The sequence below is a fragment of the Schistocerca nitens genome, chromosome 1, assembly GCF_023898315.1.
Source record: "Schistocerca nitens isolate TAMUIC-IGC-003100 chromosome 1, iqSchNite1.1, whole genome shotgun sequence".
In the NCBI taxonomy this organism is placed as follows: Eukaryota; Metazoa; Arthropoda; class Insecta; order Orthoptera; family Acrididae; genus Schistocerca; species Schistocerca nitens.
In genome coordinates, this window is record NC_064614.1 from 1190433965 (window position 1) to 1190446618 (window position 12654).

Genomic DNA, 12654 nt, shown 5'->3' on the forward strand with positions numbered 1-12654 from the left:
CTGAAACGGGTGCCTTCGACGTCCACCCCGAGCAGATGCAACGAACAAAATGAGATTTAAAAAAAGACGGATAGAGCGTCTGCCAGCCGGCCGTTGTGACCGAGCGGTTCTAGGCGCTTCAGTCCGGAACCGCAATGCTGCTACGGTCGCAAGTTCGAATCCTGCCTCGGGCATAGATGTGTGTGATGTCCTTAGGTTAATTAGGTTTAAGTAGTTCTAACAAGGGGAAGCCGCCAATTGTGCAATTCAGATTCGATTCATACTGCGCATAATAAAAGCTCATGGCCAGAGGTGTAATGTGGCAAAGCACCAAGATGCACTTCTCAGCCGTTGTCGAGAAAATCGAGTTAAAAGAAACCGTTGCGATGAAATACTCTCTACGTTTAATAATTTTCCACAGCGTCGTGGCGCGGCGGTAAGCGCTCGGGTTCGTAATCCGAAGGTCGCCGGATCGAATCTCGCGCCATGCAACCTTTTTTTTTTTTAGTATTTGTTTTTTGTAATTCAAATATATATATATATATATATATATATATATATATATATATATATATATATATATATATATAATTCCCGGCAATCAGTTGCAGCAATTATGCATATAATAAGTTGTTCAAAGTCGTTTGTCGTGGAAAAACTGGCGACTTCGAACATCATTGTTTTCCGCAAACAAAGTTGTATTCCACAAATGTTACTAATTGTCTTCATAATTTTAACCACGTGTAGTTAACGGAAGACGTAGAAACGATATTCCGAATACGTATAGCGTAAGTCAAAGGTTCGAATTAGAATAGAAACCCCACGAACACAAATTTGCTGTGGCAGGTATGAAATATAAACTCCGTTACTCGCTCGTTACACTTGAAGGACAGATGTTGAATGGGCCGAAACGAGCCGCCGCATAACATCGTAGTTGCCTGCTAACTTCGAAAGAAGGTAGATGCGGTTCCTAGAGCAACTTATGACATCGTCGAAAATCAGAGCGGACGGGAGAGCTTTGGTACACCCTGTTAAAAAAACGGAAAAATGGAGGCGGTATAATTGGAGAGCGATCCGCCTTCACCAACATGCATAAGCAATTCATTAATAGTTTATATATGCAACTGATTGCCAGGAGTTATATATATATATATATATATATATATATATATATATATATATATATATATATATACTCCTGGAAATGGAAAAAAGAACACATTGACACCGGTGTGTCAGACCCACCATACTTGCTCCGGACACTGCGAGAGGGCTGTACAAGCAATGATCACACGCACGGCACAGCGGACACACCAGGAACCGCGGTGTTGGCCGTCGAATGGCGCTAGCTGCGCAGCATTTGTGCACCGCCGCCGTAAGTGTCAGCCAGTTTGCCGTGGCATACGGAGCTCCATCGCAGTCTTTGACACTGGTAGTATGCCGCGACAGCGTGGACGTGAACCGTATGTGCAGTTGACGGACTTTGAGCGAGGGCGTATAGTGGGCATGCGGGAGGCCGGGTGGACGTACCGCCGAATTGCTCAACACGTGGGGCGTGAGGTCTCCACAGTACATCGATGTTGTCGCCAGTGGTCGGCGGAAGGTGCACGTGCCCGTCGACCTGGGACCGGACCGCAGCGACGCACGGATGCACGCCAAGACCGTAGGATCCTACGCAGTGCCGTAGGGGACCGCACCGCCACTTCCCAGCAAATTAGAGACACTGTTGCTCCTGGGGTATCGGCGAGGACCATTCGCAACCGTCTCCATGAAGCTGGGCTACGGTCCCGCACACCGTTAGGCCGTCTTCCGCTCACACCCCAACATCGTGCAGCCCGCCTCCAGTGGTGTCGCGACAGGCGTGAATGGAGGGACGAATGGAGACGTGTCGTCTTCAGCGATGAGAGTCGCTTCTGCCTTGGTGCCAATGATGGTCGTATGCGTGTTTGGCGCCGTGCAGGTGAGCGCCACAATCAGGACTGCATACGACCGAGGCACACAGGGCCAACACCCGGCATCATGGTGTGGGGAGCGATCTCCTACACTGGCCGTACACCACTGGTGATCGTCGAGGGGACACTGAATAGTGCACGGTACATCCAAACCGTCATCGAACCCATCGTTCTACCATTCCTAGACCGGCAAGGGAACTTGCTGTTCCAACAGGACAATGCACGTCCGCATGTATCCCGTGCCACCCAACGTGCTCTAGAAGGTGTAAGTCAACTACCCTGGCCAGCAAGATCTCCGGATCTGTCCCCCATTGAGCATGTTTGGGACTGGATGAAGCGTCGTCTCACGCGGTCTGCACGTCCAGCACGAACGCTGGTCCAACTGAGGCGCCAGGTGGAAATGGCATGGCAAGCCGTTCCACAGGACTACATCCAGCATCTCTACGATCGTCTCCATGGGAGAATAGCAGCCTGCATTGCTGCGAAAGGTGGATATAGACTGTACTAGTGCCGACATTGTGCATGCTCTGTTGCCTGTGTCTATGTCCCTGTGGTTCTGTCAGTGTGATCATGTGAGGTATCTGACCCCAGGAATGTGTCAATAAAGTTTCCCCTTCCTGGGACAATGAATTCACGGTGTTCTTATTTCAATTTCCAGGAATATATATATATATATATATATATATATATATATATATATATATATATATATATATATATAGGGTGTTTCAAAAATGACTGGTATATTTGAAACGGCAATACAAACTAAACGAGCAGCGATAGAAATACACCGTTTGTTGCAATATGCTTGGGACAACAGTACAGTTTCAGGCAGACAAACTTTCGAAATTACAGTAGTTACAATTGTCAACAACAGATGGCGCTGCGGTCTGGGAAACTCTATAGTACGATATATTCCACATATGCACCATGTGTAGCAATAATATGGCGTAGTCTCTGAATGAAATTACCCGAAACCTTTGACAACGTGTCTGGCGGAATGGCTTCACATGCAGATGAGATGTACTGCTTCAGCTGTTCAATTGTTTCTGGATTCTGGCGGTACACCTGGTCTTTCAAGTGTCCCCACAGAAAGAAGTCACAGGGGTTCATGTCTGGCGAATAGGGAGGCCAATCCACGCCGCCTCCTGTATGTTTCGGATAGCCCAAAGCAATCACACGATCATCGAAATATTCATTCAGGAAATTAAAGACGTCGGCCGTGCGATGTGGCCGGGCACCATCTTGCATAAACCACGAGGTGTTCGCAGTGTCGTCTAAGGCAGTTTGTACCGCCACAAATTCACGAAGAATGTCCGGATAGCGTGATGCAGTAATCCTTTCGGATCTGAAAAATGGGCCAATGATTCCTTTGGAAGAAATGGCGGCCCAGACCAGTACTTTTTGAGGATGCAGGGACGATGGGACTGCAACATGGGGCTTTTCGGTTCCCCATATGCGCCAGTTCTGTTTATTGACGAAGCCGTCCAGGTAAAAATAAGCTTCGTCAGTAAACGAAATGCTGCCCACATGCATATCGCCGTCATCAATCCTGTGCACTATATCGTTAGCGAATGTCTCTCGTGCAGCAATGGTAGCGGCGCTGAGGGGTTGCCGCGTTTGAATTTTGTATGGATAGAGGTGTAAACTCTGGCGCATGAGACGATACGTGGACGTTGGCGTCATTTGGACCGCAGCTGCAACACGGCGAACGGAAACCCGAGGCCGCTGTTGGATCACCTGCTGCACTAGCTGCGCGTTGCCCTCTGTGGTTGCCGTACGCGGTCGCCCTACCTTTCCAGCACGTTCATCCGTCACGTTCCCAGTCTGTTGAAATTTTTCAAACAGATCCTTTATTGTATCGCTTTTCGGTCCTTTGGTTACATTAAACCTCCGTTGAAAACTTCGTCTTGTTGCAACAACACTGTGTTCTAGGCGGTGGAATTCCAACACCAGAAAAATCCTCTGTTCTAAGGAATAAACCGTGTTGTCCACAGCACACTTGCACGTTGTGAACAGCACACGCTTACAGCAGAAAGACGACGTACAGAATGGCGCACCCACAGACTGCGTTGTCTTCTATATCTTTCACATCACTTGCAGCGCCATCTGTTGTTGAAAATTGTAACTACTGTAATTTCGAAAGTTTGTCCGCCTGAAAATGTACTGTTGTCCCAAGCATATTGCGACAAACGGTGTATTTCTATCGCTGCTCGTTTAGTTTTTATTGCCGTTTCAAATATACCGGTCATTTTTGAAACACCATATATATATATATATATATATATATATATATATATATATATATATATATATAATTACAAAAAACAAATACTAAAATAAAAGTTGTATGGCGCGAGATTCGATCCGGCGAGCTTCGCATTATGAAACCGAGCGCTTACCGCTGCGCCACGACGCTGTAGAAAATTATTAATCGTAGAGAGTATTTCACCGCAACGGTTTCTTTTAACTGTCGATTTTCTCGACAACGGCTGAGAAGTGCATCTTGGTGCTTTGCCACATTACACCTCTGGCCATGAGCTTTTATTATGCGCAGGATGAATCGAATCTGAGTTTCACAATTGGCGGCCTCCCCTTGTAAGTCTAGGGGACTAATGACCTCAGAAGTTAAGTCCAACAACTGAGGTTGTTGATGCAGTGCTTGATACTACATTTCATAATGTATACACCATTGAGCCATTTGAACCATTTCAGAGCGTCTGCCATGTAAGCAGGAGTTCCCGAGTTCGAGTCCCGGCCGGGGCACACGTTTTCAACTGTCCCCGTTGACTTACATCAACGCCTGTATGCAGCTAGGGGTATTCATTTCATTGTACTTTCTGATATTTTTTTCGCTTGACCCTTGGCAATATTCACTTCGTTATAATTATGAATCCAGTTTGTAGTAATATATATGAGGGTAAAACTGACCTTCGCCGGCCGGTGTGGCCGTGCGGTTAAAGGCGCTTCAGTCTGGAACCGCGTGACCGCTACGGTCGCAGGTTCGAATCCTGCCTCGGGCATGGATGTGTGTGATGTCCTTAGGTTAGTTAGGTTTAATTAGTTCTAAGTTCTATGCGACTGATGACCTCAGAAGTTAAGTCGCATAGTGCTCAGAGCCATTTGAACCAGTTTTTGAACTGACCTTCTTCCCTCAACACTTTCGAGGACTAGCAGGAATACCACGACGATACTCTGATTATCCAGATACATATACATCATGAAATGTAGCATCAAGCACTGCATCAACAATCTCAGTTGTTGGAATCATCTCAAAAAATTGGAGCGAATATCAGAGTTAAAATTACCTGTTTCTTTGCATTCCATCCTCCTGCAGGTTTTCCCCACTAGAATACACGTTAAGGAAAATAAATAGCACATTTTGTGGGGTGCGTTTTCATTCAGGAGTTACATATCTCGCTTAACAGAAACGTGCTGTCGTGTGGTGGTTGACTTGTGTATTTCATGCACCACTACTAACCTTTTAAAGGTGGGCCTGCCCCTATTAAATTCAGATTTAAGAAGAAGTTATGTTACGCAACTTCTTCCATTGCCTTTTAAAAGTAAATTCGTACCATTGCATAGAGAGCTTCACTCCGTTTTCCGGTCTCGGAGACTTTAATTTTGCATCACAGAGATATACACTAGGCCTGCTACAATCTCAAACACGCCAACTCATAACGAAACTAATTGACATTTAGAAGATCATTACCATCATTACTATTTCGTAAGAGTGTAATACTGATCACTTAAGATAACAATTTTTTTTTCAAATGGTGGCATTAAAGTGTGACATAGGTTGATAGTGGTTAGAACCTGTGAAACGAACGAATGAAAAACATCTTCCTCACACAATGCACCCCTGTCTGATATATTTTGTACTTTGTACCATGCACCTACAACTGTAGAATAGAGACATATACGTCACATATGCTTAACTATCTCATTCAAATCCCTTTCCCGGGTTCTAGGTAGTTCCCGTGATAGACTAGAAATTGCAAGAATAAACGAACTAATTGACGGCACAACACAACAGCAACTATAAAAAAGCTACTACTCTGCTTCAGGACTTACACTGTGTTATTACTACTACTAGTACTACTGCTACTACTACTATTACTACTAACACTAGTATTATTATAATTATTATTATTGTTATTATTAATGGCAGTAGTCAGACACAAAGCACAGGCAGCCTGAAGTCAACTTCTGCCACTTCAGAAGTTAGGAGTTCAGTAATCAAGTGATATACAAGTATAGCGCATACATTTTAATTTGGTAAATTTTCGATGGGGATGCAGGGTGTAGGTGGAACAAGTGTCACTAGACGAGGGGTGCCGCAGAGGAACACTGTTCTGTAGCAAATACCTACTCACGATGTCTATAGTTAGCTTTCTTCTCTGAGCAGTTGTAGATGCCATTCGCAATGCACAGAGAACAGCTTTGCTATTCTTCGAAAAAGGTTGTTACACTACTGGCCATTAAAATTGCTACACCAAGAAGAAATGCAGATGTTAACGGGTATTCATTGGACAAATATACTAGAACTGACATCTGATTACATTTTCACGCAATTTGGGTGCATAGATCCTGAGAAATCAGTACCCAGAACAACCACCTCTCGCCGAAATAACGGCCTTGATACGCCTGGGCATTGAGTCAAACACAGCTTGGATGGTGTGTGCAGGTACAGCTGCCCATGCAGCTTCAACACGATACCACAGTTCATCAAAAGTCGTGACTGGCCTATTATGACGAGCCAGTTGCTCGGCCACCATTGACCAGACGTTTTCAATTGGTGAGAGATCTGGAGAATGTGCTCGCCGGGACAGCAGTCGAACATTTTCTCTATCCAGAAAGGCCCGTACAGGACCTGCAACATGCGGTCGTGCATTATCCTGCTGAATGGTAGGGTTTCACAGGGATCGAAAGAAGGGTAGAGCCACGGGTCGTAACTCATCTGAAATGTAACGTCCATTGTTCAAAGTGCCGTCAATGCGAACAAGAAGTGACAGACGTTTAACTAATGGCACCCCATACCATCACGCCGGGTGATGACGAATACACGCTTCCAATGTGCATTCACCGCGATGTTGCCAAACACGGATGTAGCCATCATGATGCTGTAAACAGGATCTGGATTCATCCGAAAAAATAACGTTTTGCCATTCGTGCACCCAGGTTCGTCGTTGAGTACACCATCGCAGGCGCTCCTGTCTGTGATGCAGCGTCAAGGGTAACCGCAGCCATGGTCTCAGAGCCGATAGTCCATGCTGCTGCAAACGTTGTTGAACTGTTCGTGCAGATGGTTGTTGTCTTGCAAACGTGCCCACCTGTTGACTCAGGGATCGAGACGTGGCGGCAAGTTCCGTTACAGCCATGCGGATAAGATGCCTGTCATCTCGACTGCCAGTGATACAAGCAGGTTGGGATCCAGCACGGTGTTCCGTATTACCCTCCTGGACCCAACGATTCCATATTCTGCTAACAGTCATTGGATCTCGACCAACGCGAGCAGCAATGTCGCGATACGATAAACCGCAATCGCGATTGGCTACAATCCGACCTTTATCAAAGTCGGAAACGTGATGGTACGCATTTCTCCTCCTTACACGAGGCATCACAACAACGTTTCACCAGGAAACGACGGTCAACTGCTGTTTGTGTATGAGAAATCGGTTGGAAACTTTCCTCATGTCAGCACGTTGTAGGTGTCGCCACCGGCGCCAACCTTGTATGAATGCTCAGAAAAGCTAATCATTTGCATATCACAGCATCTACTTCCTGTCGGTTAAATTTCGCCTCTGTAGCACGTCATCTTCGTGGTGTAGCTATTTTAATAGCCAGTAGTGTAATTTGCATTTAGTCATTTTATCAATGAAAGTGATAGAAGAAAATTCTTTTTCATTCTACAGTTCAGTGAGGCGATAGTGACAGGGGCGTAGTAGAGTTGGAGTTGTCAACTAACATTTGATTGCACACAGACTCAATGGTCTCAGAAATATTGGTAACCACTGTTCTAGAGACCACCTGAGCTATTATTCCTGGTATTATTTGTTGTGTAACTGAAGGCAGGTATAGATAGATAGGGGCTGTGTCTATTGTTTAGGGATAGAATAGCAACTGGGCATTGTCCGAAACGCAATATCCGTTGACCACGACCGACGGGTTTCAAGTTGCCGCACTGCGCTGCGGTTGCATTGAGGCACCTGCGGCGCAGTCTGAGGCAGCTCTGTGTACCTATACCGTCGTCTAGGATTCCCGATGTCGCAGCAACTTCCTGTTTGCCGGAGCTGACCAGTTTACCCTCTCCTGGGTAAGACTGGCAAATAGCTGGCCCACTGCCACTCAGCAGAATACGGAAGTGGGTACTGGCCACTGGCTCTGCGTTTAGGCTGGGACGATGGCGGAACCTATCAGAGAGATAGCAGATAGGTGGAGAAGGAAGACCAATGACGACTTTGCTCGGAAATCTCTTCTGTTGAGCTGCGGCTGTTGAGCGCTGTTGGTGCAACCCCAATGCAATCCGTGGCATATCTCGGCACGAATTGTGTCGCTCATATGGCTTCAGAGGTCTGCCTCAGTTTTAAAATTTTGTATCTGGCTGGAGCAGCAAACGTAGGATAAAATCCCGTTATATAAATAATAAACAGCCGGCCAGTTGCGAAATGGAAGGTTTATTAGAACTCCTGTACCATGTCGTCTACATTTTAATTATTATAGAGGTGGAATATTATGTTTTACTCGCGCATTTCGGGTATATTTTAACGTATGTCCTGTATAACATGTAACCTAGTAAGTCTGGATAATTTTTTGTATTCCTAACGAAATACAGGGTGTAAATTTTAAGTTGACAAAATCAGAATAACTCGAAAAAAAAGCTTCACACGAAAAAAATGTGTAGAATCCAAAGTTGATTATTTTCGAGGGGGACGTCTGGTGGTGCTAAAATTAGTCCGCCACCCCATGGGCGTGGGGCGGGAGGCAACTTTAAAATTTCAAATGAGAACCAACAAAATGGTTCAAATGGTTCTGAGCGCTATGGGACTTAACATCTATGGTCATCAGTCCCCTAGAACTTAGAACTACTTAAACCTAACTAACCTAACGACATCACACAACACCCAGTCATCACGAGGCAGAGAAAATCCCTGACCCCGCCGGGAATCGAAGGGAACCAACATTTTTTATTGCAGAATGCTATGTACATTTTGTCTTAAACATTTGTTTTGATTCTTGGTAGTTGGCGCTGTAATTCAAGAAAATCCATGTTCTCATTTTTGCGTGGAAAATGGTTTCGGATAAATAAAAAATACTTATTTACTTCGTAAATTTTGATTCGCTAAAACTAACTAGTTACTTAGCTATTCAGATGCTTTGTTTGATAATTAAAAGTTGTGTGGCCTCATGACCACCAAACAAACAAAACTTATCCGAATCTACGGAAAAATTAATATTTTGGACAACATTTGTAAAACTCTAATTGCTCTCTCTGAAATCCCACCCTATGGGGAGAGAGGGAGAGTTTTAGTTTTAGCGAATCAAAATTTACGAAGTAAATAAGTATTTATTATTTATCCATAACTATTTTCCAAGCAAAAATGAGAACATCGGTTTTCTTGAATTACAGCGCCAACTACCAAGAATCAAAACAAATGTTTAAGACAAAGTATACGTAGTTTTTTATGTAGAATCTGATTATGCAATAAAAATGGGGGTCAAATTTTAAATTTTAAATTGGAGATACAATTGATTAGGGCAGGTGGCACGGGTAGTACGACATTGTTCTGAATGTCTTACCTGAAAATTATCTTCAGCAGTTACTGAGTGAACGACTAATAACTTTGGTGTCTTAGAATTTTTGGTTAGAAAGAGGGCCGAAATTTCCAATTCATCTTCACCACCGATTTAAGCGTAGTCAGAACCTTGTCGACAGCCAATAACTAACTGCATACATTTGCAGGCCAAAATCGCTGACTTCAGTCGGTTGTAGCATTTTGGAACACTTTCTATGCCCACATACCGATAATCTATGTAGCAATGATCAGTGTGCACAAGCAACGGTCCTGTGAAGATCTGCTCGTTCTGTTCTCCACGAGACCCAAAAGGCCGAGAAGGCAGTAGATACATGCGCCCTTACTGACGCCGGGCCAGTTTCTTTCACTTCCGGGAGACTTTTGATGCACTTCAGTAGAGTCGACTAATTAAAAAAATGTAGGTGCACTGAATATGATACCAGCTTTCTGACGGGACTGGACTGGACTGTAGTGTCCCGAGCAAATACAATGTCGCTGTTAACGGAAAGAAGTCGTCACATACAGGAGTACTGTAAAAGAAATTTCGAGCGGACCACAATGGAATGTTATAGAACAATATATATCTTCGTCATCGAAGTTTTTCACAGATGATACTGCTGTAGACAGGGGAAATCGTTGATGTGGTAGGAGCGGGAGGGGAGTGGTAAGGTGCCAACCCACTTTACAGGCACACCTTAAAAACAGATTTATTGTTAGCCTCTTCAAAACTTTAAACACTTGAACGCCGGTAAACTTGAGGAAACAGTAAACAAATTCCAATAACCAGCATTAAAGAACATCACATCTCTGATTTCTGACAGTAAAATAGTATTGACAATAAACAATATGTACAAAGAATTCCAAGGATCTTAAATTGTGATCTCTTCTTAAAACAAATAAATACAACTCAATTTCACAAACAGCACCCTCTAGAAATCACTCAGTAGAATCAATTAAACAATAGACACAATCCTTGCAAATCCATTGATAAATTAGGGATAAACAACAGTACATAACTTATGAGGGGGGGGGGCGGTTACGCAGCATAATATTGCTGTTAGTTTTGCAAGTGGTAGGTTATTCAGCGCGCACTTGTTGGCTTTCTCTTTACAATAGTCCACGTCTTGGCCCTTCTGGTTAGAATAACTTATGATACCTGTAACATAAACCTGCTAGCACCAGGCATAAACAAGAAATCAAAGCGCTTAATTGAGATGTTTAACAACAGCAACAAACATACATTACCCCATGCAAACACACACACACAAAATTTGCAATGAAAAGCAGTTACACGTATTAGAATTATCCCTTGCCACTAAACGCCACAAACCCATTCAGCTCTAACCTTTTAATTTAGCCGTCTGTGAAGTAAGACAATAGATTACTGCCCCCTCTCATACCAACTTAACATACCAACAGTCTGAATGACTTCCAGACCCCTCATATAAAAAGTAACCACTTGACCAGTGGAAACAAGAGCGACTGGCCTTGTGAAAGAGTTCCGGATCAGCAGCAGTGCAAACAGCTCATACCCGTTACTCGTATTCCAAACGCACTCAGCGAATCAACAGCTAGTTCACAAACACCTCCTCCGTTTACGAGAAGCTACTCGGTCAGCCCACTTAATCGAACTAAAGTTACAAACAATACTGTAGTCATCCAGCCAGCACATAGCAAACAAACTTAATAACATAGTATCTAGCAGCAGATTAAATAGCATAAACAGGGGTCGGTGTGGAAACGTTCCAATATATCATATCCCGTAAACGAATATAATCCTGCAACAAACACTACTGGCATTCTAATTTATCCTGCATTAGGCATTGATCCTTGTAAAAAAAGTATATGTTAGCACAAAAAATACACTTTCTAAGGATTATTACAGTATTATTACGATATGTTCAAACTGGTTCAAATGGCTCTCAGCACTATGGGACTTTACTTCTGAGGTCATCAGTCTCCTAGAACTTAGAACTACTTAAACCTAACTAACCTAAGGACATGACACACACCCATGTCCAAGGCAGGAATCGAACCTGTGACCGTAGCGGTCGCGCGGTTCCAGACTGTAGCGCGCAGAACCGCTCGGCCACAACAATCTGTCGACTGACTGACAATACGAGCTCTTGACTACCAATCCTTTCTCTAAAAACCGCACATCAATATATATAAAAGCAAATATTTTCACTTGTTTCTGAGGACAGTGTGCTGAACAACAGTACTTGTGTGTATACTTCATTTGTGGAATAATAATTATAGTTATTAGGGATAGTATGTTTTAGGTTGGTTATTACCTCCATGTCTATGTGACAAGAGTAAGCCATTAATGGATGTTTGCCCTGGACAGCAGGACAGGCGTCGAACTGTAGACGCATGGAGGCTCTATGGTTAGTCTATACTGTCAGGCAAAGTCCTCTTAGTGCTGTAGTTATAACTGTGCAGAAAACATCCAATAGTACAGTATGTGACATGTTTAGGTGCAGAGAAAAAGTAACTAGTAAACTGAAGTGGGTACATATTAAAGTAGCAATTATCACAATATCTGGCCTTCTACCTCCGACACCTTATATACAGGGTGGTCCATCTGAAGTTTCGGATGAGATTATCTCGAAAACTAGACATCGGATAAAAATAGTTGGTAAGACAAGTTCGTAAGCTCATAGGGGGACATCGAATGATAATACACGTGACCTTCAGCTCCCGCTCCCTTGAGTGGGGAAACGATCCGCATACAATTACGCAGCTGCAGCGTAATTGTTAGGGCATTCATCTAAAATCTTAAGTGGAAACACCAATAATTTATTGTAGATTCGGATTCTACATAAAAAGTAATCAAGTTTTGTCTGAAACATTTTTTAAACCATTGACAGATGGCGCTGAAATCTAGAAAAAAGTAAAATTTGGGAAGAACTCTGATTTATTTAGAA